The sequence below is a fragment of the Chlorocebus sabaeus genome, chromosome 1 (assembly GCF_047675955.1).
Source record: "Chlorocebus sabaeus isolate Y175 chromosome 1, mChlSab1.0.hap1, whole genome shotgun sequence".
Lineage (NCBI taxonomy): Eukaryota > Metazoa > Chordata > Mammalia > Primates > Cercopithecidae > Chlorocebus > Chlorocebus sabaeus.
Window position 1 is genome coordinate 56,685,299 of NC_132904.1, and position 18,600 is coordinate 56,703,898.

Sequence of the window (18,600 nt, forward strand, 5' to 3'; positions counted from 1 at the left end):
GATGACTATTTAGAGTTAGAGCCAGTAGTCAGGAAGAGGTTGCAAGTTGTTATTGATAGAGAAGGGCATCAAAGGAGTTTCCATATGAAGGTCTCTATTCCTTAGGGTTTTTTTTTTTTTTTTTTTTTTATCATGATTGAAGTGGCAGGTGGTGCTGCAGGAGGTTAAGGGAGAGGAAATAAATTCTGAAATAGCTTCTGTGGAAAGCAGGAGACAGGGATGCTGGGTATTGACAGAGGAATGAGTGGGAACTATGGAGGGCCTGGCAGAAAGGAGACCATAATTTGTAGGGTTCTCGTTCTTGTGTTTGGGTAATTGGCCCAGGACCACTCAGCTCCCTGTGTGCAAGGACAGGAAAGATGGTACTTGGACTGATGCAGGATTGGGAAATCACTGACAATGGCAGTGGGGAAACAGAGGTCAATGGAACTGAGTGTGTTGACAAGACAGAGGTAGATGTAATGAATCAGTGGAAGGATAGAGAGGAACTAAAGCCAGGAGAAGTCTGAAAGAGTTCTAGAAAAAGGAAGACTTGAGGAGCTGCCACAATAAGGACAAGAACAGTAGAAGCAGGGGTAAGGAATTGTGAGTATCTCAAAAATAGGAGACTTTGGTCATATGAAATACTGGAGAATAAGACTTCACAAGCAAAGTAGTTTGGGTAAGAACAAGGTCAACTTTGTGCCTATAGGCAAGGACAGCTAAGAAATCTATGCAGATATCTCTGGCCCACTCAAAACCCGGACCTCCCAGTTTCTCATCTTTATTCCTTCAACTGCATATCCCTCCTCTCCCTATCCCTACACCCATGATGGATAAGAAAGTGTTCTTGGGGCATAAGTTTCAGGAAGGCATTGGCAACTATGATAATTTCAAGTTATATAAATTGTAAGAGCAAAGATAGGGGCTCTTAGTGAAAAAGAAGTTCCATATTTTCTTCCTCCCAACACACACCCAGTTGAATCCACATCTAAGACTATTGGCTATGTATACAATGCTTAGGAGTACCCCCATGAACTTCTGTTCTCATGAGTTCCCGTGGGCTGTGCTTAGGTCCCCTCTCTGGTTGCCTCCCTGGCAGATGCAGCATCATGGCAGAGTTGGTGGTATGTGATAAATTACAAAAATGGCTGTAAGTTATTCTTCTTCTACTTTCCCTTTTGTGGTGTGACTTGAAACATATCCCATCAAGAGTCTTTTTCCTATCCCTTGAATCTCGGGTGGTTTTTGTGAATGGCTGAAAGAATATGGCAGAAGAGACACTTCAAATTCTAAACCTACACCAAAAGAGGCCTTACCTGCTTCCATTTGCTTTCCTTGAACCTTGAGCTGTCCTGTGACCAAGTCAAGGCTAGCTTGCTAATTGATGACAGACATGTAGCCCTGTTACCCCTGTACCTCCAAGTGACATCCAGTCAACTTCCAGAAGCAGAGCTGTCAACTTCCAGAAGGTGAGCGATGCCACCCTAGATCATCCAGCCCCTAGCTGAGCCTCCAGCTGAAGGCACACACATAAAGAAGCTTAGCCTGGAGCAATGAAAACAGACTCAAATTAGCAGAACCACCGAGCCAGTCCATGGACTCATAAGCAATAACAGATGGTTATTACTTTAAGCCACTAATTTAAGGGAGGGATTGTTTGTTATGCAGCAAAAACTACCAGATACAGGGTGAAATGGAGAAGAGATAAGAAATGCATTGTCCTATGTAAAAAAAAGATCATATGCTAATCATAGTATCTGACACATCACAGGGCCACTTCTCTTCTGACAAAGGCACCCCTTTCTCCTTTCTTCTGGGTTGATGTAGCCCCACATAAAGATTCATGACTTGCCATGTAGTGCTGATAGGACACAGCTCCTACTTTCCCCCTCAGTCAGTTACCCTTGTGCAGGGCACAACTTGCTCAACTGCAAGCAGCCTCCTTGCATGCCATCAAAGAGTCTTCTTTTGCCCTCTCTAGGCAGCAATGCTGTACTATGCTACACCGCAACACAGCTCACTGGACAAGAACTCGGTACCTGACCAGGTGATGGCAAATCATATTCTTGCTTTTGGAAATCCAGATTATAAAATGTGGAGAAAATCAGTTAGTAGTAGGAGTAGAAGCTAAACAAAGATGCATCTAGAAAGGTCTTATAGTAGAGTATGGGGGCATGAGTCCTGAAGGGCTATGCAAGGTTATGGCAAGCTGAAATTGAGAAATTGTAAGTAAAAAGGAGCTGGAAACACAGAGAGAATACAGAGGGTTGTGAGAAGAACAGTGATATCTGGCAGAGGAGTGGACACACTGGGCATGGCTTAGTTGGGTTAATGACACAGCACTGCAGTGAGAAGTATGAGAACCTGTCACTGAAGTCCCCCAGCCACCAGGGATCTGGAACTAGCTTCCACCCAGACTCTTGAGACCCTGCACCATCATGGTCCTGTCTGGGTTTCTGAAAGACTCAGATTCTTGGCTTATTTGCCTCCCTTGCTTGGGTTGACCCCAGTGATGCTCTGTTCCTTGTATACTAATGACCCCCAAGTTAACCAGAAGCTTATCTCCCAAGACCCACGACCTCACAGATCCAAAGGCAGGCAAATCCCATCACTACCCATTTATGAACCTTCTTCTCAACAGTCCCCACCTCTGCCCCAGGTCTTGGTTAGACACACCTAGGGGAAATGACTGCCAGGGTCAGCAGGGTGTGGGGCTGCAGAGCAAAGGAAAATGTGCCATCAGGAAGCAGCTATGGCACAAATACCCAGACTTACTGTCACTGCTGATCCAGCCCATAATGCCTCTCTCCCTGGACAACATTCTTCCAAAACCCAGCGTATACTCATATCTAGGAAGTCACCACCACCCATGAAGGCCTCTCTCCAACCTCGGGAAGGAATCTCTCTGCTCTCAGGCCTTGCTAATCCTCTCTCTTTAGGACCCAGTCATCCCAGAGCTGGAAGACCCTATGGAGGTTACGCTGTCACATTTGTAAATGAGGACCCAAAATCACAGAGGCTGACCAAAGCAGGAAACAGAAAGTGTAAGAATTGGAACCCTTATCTCCTGCCTCCTTCCTATTTGAAAAGGGCCTCAGCCCCCAGAGAGGGTCTATTGGGAAAACTGCAGTCAGTGAAAAATAGTGTGCATTCATTCATTCTGTTTTATCACTGATCATGTGCCAAACCCTGTACTTAACAAGCTGAATTCAGCTGTGATTCCCTTAAATAATATAATCTTCAACATTCTCTTTGGATCAACCCAACCCAAACCCAGAGCCTGGAGGCCAGAGCTCAGCTCAGAACCAATGACAGAGCCCAAACCCAGATACCACAGGATGCCAGTGACCCCAGAGGCCCCCAGAAAATTACCAATATGGGACACCCACCATGATCAGCCTTCTGTTTCCCATCTTGGCAGTGCAGGTAGAAAGCGTTCTTCTTCCTCAGCTGTAGTCCCAGAGGCTTGGCCTCAGCTGGCCTAAGACCTGCTCTAGAATAAGGAGTCTGAGCTCAGTCAGGCCTCAAACGCAGTCACCTCATGTGCTACCCTTTCTTTTCCCCTCTTTCTGAGAGTATTTCTCAGGAAGTGTCCACTGAAACCAGAGCAGCTTCCATCCACCGGGGCTTGGCCAACACTCCCACCATCTTATGATGGAGGTACCATTAAAACTTTCATTTTACAGAAGAGGAAACTGGGGCTCACAGAAGAAATCATTAGCTGTGAGCCATGCAGATGGTAACTAGTGGAGTGGAGACAAGAAGCCATGTCTGACTCTGCAGCCTAGGCTCTATTAGGCTGCTGAAGGAGAGAGAGCATCTGCAGGCCTCCTGAGGAACAGTGCCTGGTGACCCTGCGAAGGCAGCAGATGCTACAGCATCTCTTCTCAGGCCAGGCTAGCCATAGTGTCTGAGGTCCTGTCTGCTGCAATAGTGCTGGTGATTCAGGCCAAACTAGGCATCCTGAATCCCCGGCAGGAAGGGGATAGTTGGTGGTGTCTGTGGAAGCTCTCATTTCAGGCTAGGAGGCCAGCCCAAGACCAGGGATGGTGGAGCCCAGGCTGTTTGCTGCTCTGGGTCCCCTCTTCAGGACACTGTGGTGGACATATAGGGTTTTGCCTTGAGAAGAGGACTAAGTCAGTGAGGCTGAGCTGTAGGGGCTACTGGGAACAGGCTCAGAGCCCCTGTGACCCAATCCTTGCTGTAGGACCCTGGATGCAGACTGCAATGGACTTGGGAGAGTTGCCCAGAAGCTGCTTCAGCCTGACAGCTGGGGCAACGCCGCTGGCAGAAGCGTTGCTGGCAGAAGCTGGCTACACAGGGGCAGGCTTCTCCAGTGGGAGGGTGCCCTGAGAGCCTGTGGCCAATCCTGACCCCCACCTAGGCCCACATGGAGCCTAAGCGCTGAGTAGGGTGGGGTAGGCCCAACCCCTGGAAGGAGAAGGGACAACATTGCCCCGGCACTCCTGGAGAAACCTCCCCTTAGCAGCTCATGAGGGTAGTGGGTGATTCTTCAGGAGAATAGATGACCCTTTATCTGATCATCCAGCTCTTTGGCAAGAAGGACAATGATTTCCCTCCTGTTTTCTAGCCTGCGGAATCGTCTGCTGGTGATCCCAGGTGTTTTCACCTTGGTTCCCATACGCACACTGCCATCTGCTGGGAGGATGGAGGAGCGACCCAGAGGCTGCATTCTAAGTGCAGGCTCAAGCCAGAAGTCATATCCCTAGAAAAAACCGTCTCCTACTAGTTCCAGAAGATGCACCAGCCTCCCTCTTGGCCTGCCTGCCTTCTGCTTCCTCAGGTCCCCTATGCTCTCTCTCACATCCCCTAAGGATACCAATTTCTCTCTCTCTTGGGTTCCTCTTCCCCAACTCTCCACCTTAGACAGTTGCTTCCTGAGGGCAGATTCAGTTCCAAGCACAGAGGTGCAGGTACAGAACAGGGGTTCACCACACAGTTGCTGAGGGCTGCAGCAGGAGGGCTTTGGGCCATGTGGGCCCTCGAGACAGGAGATGATACCTATGCCTTCTGTCATGTGTGGACCACGAGAGAGAGGGCACAGGCTCCAACCCATCGGAGGTCTGGAAGGAAGGTTACATGGAAGTGCTGCCGTCAATCTGCCCATGGGCTGCAGGCCCAGAAACCAAGCCCATTCCAGAGCTGCCCTGAAGCCTGGAGGAGAGTGTGTGTGTGTGCGCACGCGCGTGCCTCTGCTGCAAACTCTGGTAGCAAGTTGGGGAGTCAGAGCCACCTAGCAGAGCATCAGAGGTGGAAGAGCCCTGTATTAGTGTGTTTTCATGCTGCTAATAGGGACATACCTGAGACTGGGTAATTTATAAAGAAAAGAGGTTTAATTGACTCACAGTTCAGCATGGCTGGGGAGGCCTCACAATCATGGTGGAAAGCAAATGAGGACCAAAGTCTCATCTCACATGGCAGCAGGCAAGGAGAGATTGTGCTGGGGAACTCCCATTTATAAAACCATCAGATCTCATGAGATTTATTCACTACCATGAGAACAGTATGGGGGATCCACCCACATGATTCAATGATCTCCACCTGGCCCTGCCCTGGACACATGGGGATTATTACAATTCAAGGTAAGATTTGGGTGGGTACACAGCCAAACCATATCAAGCCCTCTGTGACCCTCCCATCAGAACCCCCACTTTATGGATGAGAAAACTGAGGCTCAGAAATAGGGTGCATCACACTGACCCTTCTGATAAGACGGACTATGAAAGGACATTCCTGAAGGACTTAGAGGACATCTAGTCTAATCCCTTCACTTACAGATGGGGAAACCAGGGAGGATAGCAGGAGGGAGGGATACTGATCTGTGTGAAGTTACAATGCTAGTTAGTATCTGTCCTGTGCTTTTTCTGTGCACCAAACTGCCCCCGTGTGAAGAGGTCAGCTCCTAATGTAGGATCTGCTGAAGTCAGGGGGGCTTCAAGGTTAGGGTGCAGGGAGTGGGCAGGGTGGCTGCCCAGGCTTTCAGTGAGGAGGAAGGCTGAGGCAATAGCCACTGGCTGCCCTGTCGTGCTGTGATGCTTCCACCTAGGATGTGTATTTATTCTTGTGCTTTTATTTACTCATCTTTTATTCATTCACATCCTGTCAATGTATATTGTTTACATTATAAATCATATGTATTCCCCCATTCCCTTTTATGGAAAAGGCCCAGATTATTCTGAGGCTCTGAAAGTGGCAGTGGTGGCAGCACTATGTCTCCATCCTCCCTGGGGCCTCCCAACAGGCTGCAAAATTCCCATATGCCAAGCTGAAAGCTGAGGCCACTTAGGCCCCAGAGCACCCACTCAGTGCAGCATGTGCATCTGACCTTCGACAGAGGGAGCATGAGACAGACGAGGAATGAGAGAGGGTGGAGCTCTGTAGGGAAACCCAAGGATGACATTTTCCTCACAGCCCCTTCCTGAGCTGGCAAGTAGGGCTGGGTTGGGGCATCAGCTGCCTAAAACCATCTGAAGGGAGTAAGAAGCATCTAAGATAGTCTACAGCAAAGCCTCAAGCCAAAAAACTTGGATTGCAAATACCAAGACCAAAGGAGAAGAAACAGATTTGTGAAGAAGAGATGGAGCCAGGAATTGGTAACCTAATGGGGCATGGCATTTGAGAAGAAGCAAGTCAGGAATAAATGCAGCAGGCCTAGGAGGGTCCTGGCAGATAGCTGCAGTTTGCATTTATAGACTGACTTAAGTAGTGTGGGAGGGCCTGGAGTTGTGGCCAGACTGAAATTTCAAAAGCTGGGCTAAGCAGATGTACCTTGCAGCTGTGAGAATGAACAAAAGGAATACACACACACACACACACACACACATACACATATCCTTCACAAAGCTGCTTCTTCCTCTTTGGTCTTGGCATTCTCAATCCATCTCTCTGGTTCTTGGCTTGAGGCTTTCCTATAGATTAGCTTGAATTCCGCTTACTCCCTTCAGGTGGTTTCAGGAAGCTGGTGCCCCAACCCAGCCCTACTTGCCAGCTCAGGAAGCAGGTGTGGGGGGAAATACATACATATATATACACATGTATTTGGTGGGCTGATATGTGTGTGTGTATATATATACACACACATATAGTTTGGGGTTTTGTTCCCTCCATATATATATATATATATATATACACACACACACACACACACACACACCTTGCAGCATACATATATGTATGGAGGGAATAAAACCCCAAACTATTTCAGTTGCATATCAAAACTTTGGATATGTCTAAAGCTCTACTCAGAGGAAAAGTCATAGCCTCGAACACACTGTTAGACAAGATAAGTAACTAATAGCTGGCACCAGAGGCAAACTCTGAAATCACAGTGGCTTAACACATTAAAGGTTATTTCTTGTTCAGTGTCCATGCCTATTTCCAACAGTCATTAGAAATGTAGGCTGATGGAGGAGCTGTGCCATCTGGAACTCATGGCCTATAAGGCTGTGGTAAAAACAGAAGAAAGAGGAGGGAGAAAACATACTGGCTCTTAACCCTCTCAGTTCAGACAAAAAACATATCACTTCTGCTCACAACAAATGGGCTAGAGCAACTCACATGGCTGAAACCAAATCTCAAGGGACCTTGTGATATGACACAGAGTAGCATGTGTGTATCCAGTGCTCCCTAGCTCAGCTATACATTAAACATTAGACAAGAAACAATTACAATAATTTAATTGATTCATGCATCGAACTAAACAAGAAAAAAACCAAAATTATCCCAAGAAAAGCAGAAAGAAGAAACTAATAATAAAAATATAATTTAATTAATTAAGAACAATTTATTAACTGCTCAACTGATGAAAAGGCTAAAATAAAATAGATAAATTACTATATGTTGAGTATCCCTTACATGAAATGCTTGGGACCAGAGGTGTTTTGGACTTCAGACTTTTTCAGATTTTTGGAATATCTGCATATTCATAATGAGATCTCTTTGGGATGTGACCCAAGTCTAAACATGGAACTCATTTATGTTTCATATAGACCTTATACACATAGCTTTGAAGTAGTTTTACACACTATTTTAAAAATTTTGTGTATAAAACAAGTTTGTGTACATTGAACCATCAGAAAGCAAAGGTGTCACTATCTCAGCCACCCATGTGGACAATCTGTGATTGTTTGGCATCATCATCTTTCCTGACTTTGAATTTATATGCTACCAATAAGCATTTTCTTCTATTTATTCACACAGAAGTGCTTAACAGTAAAACATATGATATACCCTTAATACAGTGAAAAAATAATGCGTTCAAGGTAATTAAGCAGCACAGTAGCATTCCCAGAATACCCAGATCAGCTGTTAAAAACAGCAACAACAAACAACGACAGGCTTTTGGTCTCCTGACATGGCAACAGGTCAGCGTTAGAAAAGGTTTGGATTTTGGAACATTTCAGACTTCAGATTTTCAGATTAGGGATGCTTAACCTGTAGTTAATTCAATCAAAAAGAAGCACAAATACACAAAACAGGGAAATAACCACAAATATGTAGAAAGTTAAAATACTATTATTTAAAATTTTTCATAACTATGTTAATGTATTTTTAAAGCTGTGTGAAATTATTTCTAGAAAAAATGTTATCAAAATTGACTAAAGACATATTTATAATCATGGAAGATATTGAGAAAGTTGTAAAAGAAATGATACTTACATATACATGCATATGCACACATACATAAATAGTTTCTCATATAAACTCTTTCAGACCTCTGAGGAACAAATAATTCTGAAGTTGAACGAGTCCAGTGCATAAAAAGGAAAGAAAATCTCAGTAGTCTTTGTAACAAAACAAGTTAAACAATTGATGGTGAGAACAACTGGACACATCGCAGGGAACAACACACACTGGGGCCTGACAGGAGAGGGTAGGGGTGGGAGGCAGAGCATCAGGAAGGATAGCTAATGGATGCTGGGCTTAATACCTAGGTGATGGGTTGATCTGTGCAGCAAACCACCATGGCACATATTTACCTGTGTAACAAACCTGCACATCCTGTACATGTACCCTGAAACGTAAAATAAAAGTTGAAGAAAAAAATACATAAATAAAAAGTATGATTCATCTACGCTTAAAAACATACGCTGTCATAAGAATATCTTTAAAATATGTTACATGAAAAAATCAAGATGTATATTATATAAATCTTAATGGATACATTTATATATGTATATATGTATATGTAAATATATACATGCAGATACATGAAAATTGATTGTAAAACTTGACAAGACACGAAAACTACTACAGATTAATTTCATTTTTAAAAATAAATTTTTAATCTATTTATTTATTTATTTTGAGACCGGGTTATGAGACTGGCTAATTTTTGTATTTTTGGTAAAGATGGGGTTTCACCATGTTGCCCAGACTGGTCTCAAACTCCTGGCCTGGAGCGATCCACCACCTTGGCCTCCCAAAGTGCTGGGATTACAGGCATGAACCACCGCACCTGACCTAATTTCAGTTTTGAATAAGAAAGCAAAAATCTTAAATAAAATACTAGCAAGTAGAACTTAGTAGCATATTTTTGGCAATACCAAGTAAAATTCATACCAGAAATGCAAGAGTGATTTAAAATTAGGAAATATGTTAATCTAATTACCATGTTAATACACTTAGATGTCCTCAGACTAAAAGTCAGCATCATGCTTAATGTTAAAACTTTAGAATCATTTCTATCAACATCAGGAATAAAGTCAGGGTATACTGTAACACCAATATTATTTAACACTGTTGCGCAGTTATTGACTGATATAAATAGCCAGAAGAAATAAATACAAGATGTGAAATTGGGAAGAGGAGGGAAAATTACAATTATTTGCAATTGATACGAAAAAATCCAAACAATTTAATGGAAACAACAAATGATAAATGACAGTTAGAAAACTGAAATATAAAAACAGATTTTTCCTATATGAAAAATGAGTTAAAAATAGTAGAGGAAAAAAGTTCACATTTACAATAGCGGTAAAAGCAGAAACACCCAGAAATGCATTTGAGAAAAAGTGTTTAGAACCTATAAACCTCTACTGAGGAGCAAAAAGACTAAAATAAATGAAGATACAACTAATGTCTGGCTATAAACAAAATAAACTTAATTTTATAAAGTCGGTAATTATCATTAAATAGATATATACATTAATTGTGATACCAATCCTACCAATGGCTTAGAAAGTGATTATAATGTTAATCTGGAAGAGATATTTGTGCATATAGGCAGTAAAATTCTAGATAAGAGGAATGATAATGAATTAGCTCCAACTGATAATAAAACATATTAAGCTATAGTAAATAAACCAGTACACTACTGACACAGTAGACTGATAATTGGCACAAAATGGAGAGTCCAGAGAGAAATCAAAACATAGATGTGAATTTACTATAAGGGTAGCATTTTGAATCAACATTTGAAAGACTGGTTGTTCAATAAATGGTGCTGACTCATCAACTAGTCTTTTTTGTGGGGGCAGGAGATGGAGAAGCAGCAGCATCACCATTATTACTATTATCTGGACTCTGACCCGGAAGGGAATCGGTTATGGAGAAGGGGCTTAAATGAGGGTCATACGATCATAATACAGAGAACCTGTGACTTTAGTATCCCTGCTGTAAGCCTTATAAATCTCTTGAAAGCTGAAGACAAATGGAAGACAGGGACATCAGGCAGGTAAAATAACAGATTTGCTGAGAGGCTGTTTGCCACTATTGGCTTCAGTTGAAGCTGTGAACTATCTTAGCTCACTCTTCTATCTCCTCTCCCCACACTTTTCTTCAACAAATAACCCATTCCATTTAAAGATGAGAACCAATCCCCTAGAAATTGCACAGGACCTTAGCAAAGGGTTGGGGCTGGAGAATATAAGAAGAGGAACATAAACAAAAAGCAGATGAAGAACAAATTTCAAGAGGAATTACCCACGCAAACAATGGAAGGATTCAGACAAATAATTTCCCACAGCTTTCATTAAATTATAGATGACATGATCTCTCTGAAGAAAAATTTAGAGAACAGACATAAAGGTATGGAGAAGAGCTTATAAAAAATGAAATAATAATCTGGCAAAAGTCAAGAAAATAAACAAAAGCAAAAGACAGAGAGAGAAGATTACAGAGATCTACTTCACATCAGAAACAGCAAATAACATTTTAAAATGAATGAAAATACAGCCAGAGTCCTTACGGTCAGAATTAAGGAAATCACATAAGACAAAATGGAATAAAGTTTTTTTAAAAAATAGACATAATCATGAGGAAGTTGGTAGATAAGGAAATCCAATATATATCATAGGTGTTTCTTTTCTTTTCTTTTCTTTTCTTTTTTTTTTTTTTTGAGATGGAGTCTCGCTCTGTCACCAAGCTGGAGTGCAGTGGCGCAATCTCAGCTCACTGCAACCTCCGCCTCCCAGGTTCAAGCGATTCCCCTGCCTCAGCCTCCTGAGTAGCTGGGACTACAGGCGCACACCACCATACATGGCTAATTTTTTGCATTTTAGTAGAGACGAGGTTTCACCATGTTGGACAGGATGTCGATCTCCTGACCTTGTGATACACCTGCCTCAGCCTCCCAAAGTGCTGGGATTACAGGCGTGAGCCACCGCACCCGGCCAGGTGTTTCTTAAGAAGACAATATTCCCAATAAAATGAAAGCTACCTACTTGTCTTTCACATACTTACCTTTTTTTCCAAGCTCTATCTGTATGCATGTATGAATGTGTATATGAGAGAGATTTCCGAAATGATGTTCATCAAGAGTTAGAGATAGTTGTTTCTGCATGGTGATGTTTGAGAGTGAATATTAGCTTTCTTCTTTGTATCTTGTATAATAAATATGTATTAGTTTTATAAAGTCATTTTCATTAAAAAAGAAAGTCAAATAATTAAAACAACCAATGGTTTTGAAAAGTCAAGAATTAAAAGCAATTTATATAAAAATTAACTTTATATGTGTAATAGACCTAAAGGTAAAATGTAAAACTATAATACTCATAGAAGCAGGGATAGAAAAATATCTTAACCTTGGGTTAGCCAAAGAGTTCTAGATATGACACTAGAAGTACAATCCATAACATAAAGTATTGATAAATTAAACTTTATCAAAATTTAAAAATTTTCTTTGTGAAGAATATGGTTAAGGAAATAAAAACATTGGCTGGGCATGGTGGCTCACACCTGTAATCCCAGCACTTTGGGCATCTGAGGTGGGCAGATCACTTGAGTTCAGGAGTTCAAGACCAGCCTGATCAACTTGGCGAAACCCCATCTCTACAAAAAAATACAAAAATTAGCTGGGTATGGTGGCATGCACCTGTAGTCCCAGCTACTTGGGAGGCTGAGGGAGGAGGATGGCTTGAACCCGGGAGGCAGAGGTTGCAGTGAGCTGAGGTCGCACCACTGTACTCCAGCCTGGGCGACAGAGCCAGACCCTGTCTCAAAACAATGACAACAAAACATAACATCAGTCACAGACTAGGAGAAAATATTTGCAAATCACATATCTAACCCTCAAAATTCAACAATAAGAAAACAACTCAATTTTTAAACGGCAAAGGGTTTAAATAGACACTTCACCAAAAGTATACTGATAACAAATAACCACATGAAAAGATGCTCAACATCATTAGTCATTAGGTAAGTAAAAAATAAAAACACAATGACACACCAGCATATACACTAACGTGGCTAAAATTAATAAAACAAAACTGACAATATTAAGTGCTGATGAGAATGTGGAGTAACTGAAACTCTCAGATAGACCTGGTAGAAATGCAAAATTATACAGCCACTCTGGAAAACATAAGCGCTTCCCTAAAAAGCAAAACATACGTTCACCTATGTCCCAGCCATTTCATTTTTTTTTTTTTTTGGATTTAGAGAAATAAAAACTTATGTTAACATAAAAATCTGTACTCAAATGTTTATAGCAATATTTCATGATCACCAAAAACTTGAAACAACCCAATTGTCCTTCAGTAGGTGAGTAGATAAACTGTGCTGTATACACACAAGAGATACCACTCAGCAATAAAAAGCTATGCACTATTGATACACATAACAACTTGGATGAATCTCAAATGCATCATTCTAAGTGAAAGAACTCAAAAGATTACATACCATATAATCACATTTATAAGATATTCTGGAAAAGGCAAAAATATAGGAACAGAAAACAGATCACTGGTTGCCACGGGTATGTGATGGAGATGGGTCTTAATAAAGGTACAGCAGGTGGGATTCTTTGGGATGTTGAAATTGTTCTGTTTTGGTTACAAGAATCTATGTACATGTAAAAACTCATAGAAAAAAGTGAATTGACAACTTGTCAATTTAAAAACTTCACTGCCTCCCCATACCCTGTGTACATTTAGCTTTCCACATTCAAAACCTTCTTGATATAAATTAAGTTATATTAACCCAGAAAGTAGATCAGGGGAGCAGGTATAGAACAACATTTGGATCTACAGGTGCCATGACTTTAGGAAGACATGAGATTATATCCTTATGGTGACACGAGCTCATTTACATAGCTACATCAGTTTCATAGGAAAACAAAAAAATAAATAAAGCAAGACTACCCAAAGTACAACAAATACAAAAGTATAACAAATGACCACTTTAAAGAAATATTGAAAACAAGGCTATTGAGGAAAGTTTCTGCTACGTATTAGTTTGGTACCCATCTTATCTTTGCCTTTTGTTTTGGTAGCGTAGTATTGAGAAAATCCTACATAGACCATTGGAATGGAATACAGAGCCCAGAAATAATGCCACACACCTAGAATCATCTGATCTTCAACAAAGCCAACATAAACAAGCAATGGGGAAAGAACTCTCTAGTCAATAAATGGTGTTAGGAAAACCATCTGAATAACTATGTGGAAGATTGAAACTGACCCCTTCCTTACACTATATACAAAAATTAACTCAAGATGGATTAAAGTCTTTAATGTAAAACCTAAAACTATAAAAACCCTAGAAAGTAACCTAGGAAATACCATTTTGGACACAGGACTTGGCAAGGATTTCATGACAAAGATGCCAAAAGCAATAGCAACAAAAACAAAAATTGATAAATGGGACCTAATTAAACTAAAGAGCTTCTGCTAGCAAAAGAAATTATCAACAGAGTAAATGGACAATCTATAGAATGGGAGAAAATAATTGCAAAGTATATATCAAACAAAGATCTAATATCCAGAATCTATTTGGAACTTAAACAATTTTACAAACAAGAACACAACTACCCCCATTAAAAAGTGGGCAAAGAATATGGACAGATATTTTTCAAAAGAAGACATACATGTAGCCCACAAGCATATGAAAAAAAGCTCAGCGTCACTAATCACTAGAGAAATGCAAATCAAAACAATAATGAGATACCATCTCACATCAGTCAGAATGGCTATTACTAAAAAGTAAAAAAATAACAGATGTTGGTGAGGTTGTGGAGAAAAGGGAACACTTTGATACTGCTGGTGGAGTGTAAATTAGTTCAGCCATTATGGCAAGCAGTGTGGCAATTCCTCAAAGAACTTAAACAGAATTAGCATTTGACTTAGCAATCCCATTACTGGGTATATACCCAAAGGAATATAAATCATTCTACCATAAAGACACATGCATGCGTATGTTCATGGCAGCACTATTTAAAGTAGCAAAGACATGGAATCAACCTAAATGCCCATCAGTGGTAGACTGGATAAAGAAAATGTGGTACATATACATCATGGAATACTGTGCAGCCATAATAAAAAAGAATGAAGTCACATCCTTTGTAGCAACATGGATGGAGCTGGAGGCCATTATCCTAAGCGAATTAACGCAGGAACAGAAAAACAAATACCACATACTCTCACTTATAGGTGGGAGCTAAACAACGAGAACACATGAGCACAAAGAGGAAAACAACAGACCTTGAGGCTTACTTGTGGGTGAAGGGTGGGAGGAGGGAGAAGATCACAAAAAGTACCTATCAGGTATTACGCTTATTACCTGGGGGACAAAATAATCTGTACACTAAACCCCTGTGACACACAGTTTACCTATATAACAAACCTGCACACGTATCCCTGAATCTAAAATAAGTTAAAAATCAATAATAAAATAAAAAGAAAATCCTGACACCCAGAGAAATGTAGTGAAAATAACAATGAATTTTCAGTCCACCTTGCACCATCAAGATGATCTTCAATTAACTTGTTTCAGAAGCTTGAAAGAGAACAGTAGAAAATCATTATTTTTCCAACAAAAAAAACACAAAATTAACTGCTTGCATTCCTTGTGAGAAATAAAGTGTCACAAGTGAAACTTAAAATAACCTTTTATGGAAACACTTAGAAGAAATCCAGATACATTCATAGAAATAGGAGAATGATCTTTATTCCAAAGCTTTATTTTTTTTTTTTTGAAGTGAGTTAACCTGACAGTAATAGTGCATCAGGAATTGCCAATATATTCAAATTTAATATACAATGCATTCAAGCAGGCGTTTTACTCAAAGATATTTAAAAACATATTTGAAAACAAAATTAAGAACAAACATTGAAAGATGCCCTACAGCTCCGAGGTTTCTATAAAACACCATTTTAAAACCAGCCACCCACAGCTTGATAAACACCATCTAAGCCAAACGAGACTGTGAATGATCATTCAATGCAAACCTGTTCCCACTTTATTTACCCAATTATGGTTTTCAGTTGCTAAATAACATACATATAAGCTTACATTCAGTTAGAGAGGTTATTCAAGGCATTTTGTATAACCCAGACACTATTATCTTCATTCATGCACCCAATAAATATTTGCTGAAGTCTACCATGTCATAGGCACTCCTCTAGGCACTGGGGATGCAGACAAAACTCCCTGCCCTAATGCAGCCTCTACTCCAGAGGGGAGGGACAGGCAAGCAAGGAGGGTAATAAGCTTTAGAAGATGGTAAGTGCAAGGAAGAATATAAAGCAGGGGAAGAAGATCAGGAGTGTTGTATTTTAAATACGTTGGTCATGGAAAGCCTCATTGAGAAAGGCGATATTTGAGCAAAGACTTGAAGGAAGTGAGAGATTGAGCCATGTAGATACTTGGTGTAAGAGCATCCCCGGCGGAGGGCACAAGTGCAGAGGCTCAGGGTGGGTGCTTCCCAGGCATGTTTGAGTGAGAATGGGGAGCCCAGTGTAGCTGGAGCTTGGAGCAAAGAGACTGTAATTAGAGACGGGCTCAGAGAGGTGAGGATATTATAAACTTCAGCTTCTTGCGGCCCGTTAACCGTGTAAAAACAGGATCTAATTCCTCTCCTTGCCTCCTTCCATTCAAGGATCAATGTCTTCCAGTGTACTAGGGGGAAACAGCCTTTGTCTCAAGTGCATTTTTGACCTGGACACACTGCAGCCTGTTCCTCTGCTTGCATCTGGTGGCACCACAGCCCCCCACTCATGCTGTTTCTAGTTACTGGGCAGTCTGAATTAACATTACCATTCATTCACTGCTGCTGCCTCTGCCCTAGCATTATAAGGGGGAAGTCCCTTGCTCCAAACAGGGAAGAGTGCCCTTCCTTATACCCTAAGACCACTGACATAGCTCATGGTGTGTCCAAGACTTTTCTAAAGGCTTGAGGAAACCATAAGAGGATTACAGTGCATGAGGAAAACCTGAATAGCATCTTACTGAAACCATGGCCCACCTGCCATCTCCCACCACAGGTAGTTCTTTCCCGGCTGACTCTCCATTAGGCCCAGCTCCTCCAAAAATCCTAGGTCTTCAAACCCTGTCCTCTCTTCTTCAGTCCCCAGGCTGTCAAATTCCTGACTCTGGGCCACCAGAGGAAGTCCCAAATTTTACCAAACAACAACTTTTCATCAAAAGAACACACTACTTTATTCTGAAAAGCCCCTTCATCCTTGTGTCAACCCCTACTCTGTCCAGATGTGCCGCTGGGCCTTGCCTTTGCATAACCAGAAGATTCATGAAAGCCTTTTCCCTCTGCCAAGATGAAGTCTTCCACAGGCCCTAGAATGTAGAAACATCTCCCAGCACCTTTTCTAAAAATGTCAACATTTTGCTCCTGTCATACTTGATACAGTTTAAAACTATTATGTGTTATGAAAAATATAAACCAGGAGTCAAATTACTTGTTTACTGCACACCCACCTTCCTGGGGTGTGAGTTGCTAACCAACCAGCAGGTGTGAACTTAGCAAGGTAAGGCCTATTTAACCATCAGGCACAGTGAGCACTAACATGTTTTAATTTCTTAAAATCAGGAAGAAAAATAGATTTTTAGGTCAAAGAACATTTCTTAATATATAATACTAACATATTTCTCTTTATGCCAATGCAGTCATATAATATAAACATTAATGGGGAAGGAGCCCATGAAGACAAAAATGCCTAAGGACCATGACAGTCCTAGTGAGTCCCTGAAGCCAGGCAGAGCCTGCCATGTCTTGAACTCGACTGGGTCATTCATGCTGGGTGGTTTGTCTCTCAGATCTTGGTAACAAAGTTGTGGCCAATACATGACCCTTAAGCACAACAGAATAACATTTAGTTGCCCATTGTTAATGATGAATAAGAAGATAGTAAAGCTATAATTATTGTATAAAGTATCTCCCAGTGGCAAAGAATGTAGACATCAATGTAATCAAGTTATGAAAAACACAAAAGAGAGGAATTAGGTAGAATCAAACTGACTTTTTGTGATTCTTTTCTAGGCTCTAGGTTCTTGATCCATAGTCGCCACTGGAAGCAAGTCAGACATTAAATAACAATAATATGCACCAGTAGTAATATTTAATATGTGACAGGCTCTATGCAAAATGCTTTGCATGTGAACTCACTTATTCTTTGTAAGAGTCATTAATACTTTCAGTTGCTAGAGACAGAAATCCAATTTAAGCAAGCTTAACACATACAGGGAGGAATGTATTGGTTCACATGCCTGGGAAGAGTTCAGGGCAGCTTTGAGAATCAAAGAATGAGAGGGAGCAAAAGGAGTCTTGGGGGTGAAACCATTCAGCACCACCAAGCTCGCTCTCCACCCCCTTTATTTTTGCTAGCTTCTCTTTTATCTTCTTCAAACAGGCCTACTCCACGTGGTAGAGAAAATAGTTGCCTGGAAACCCCAACGTTAAGTATATCTTAGTTTGGGCTCCCCTCAAAGCAAACTCCAAGGCAAAAGTTTGGGTGTACCACTTTATTTGGAAGGTGACACCAGAAGCAAAATGAGAGGGCAGGTAAGTGAGACAAACAAGGGGCAGAAACCCCAAACAGGTGTGTCAGTGGGTTACAGCTGGAGCAAGTAGATCTCAATCCTACTGGGATGCCTCAAAAAGAATGTGTGGAGCACCACTCAGAATTGAACCGCTGAAGAACAAGGAAGCTGAGGTGTTTATCTGCCAACTCCCCTCCTTCATTGTTTGAGAGTTGCTCTGGGAGTGGTAACTCCCTAGCTTGCTACACAGGCCAAAGAACAGCTTTATGCAAAGAGACACAGGAACTCAAGTTTGTGTGCAGGCACTGTCTGCAGGTGACCTCAAGGGTGAACCAATGGGATATGAGTGGAGCCCCTATACCATCCACTACAACTCCTTCCAGCACC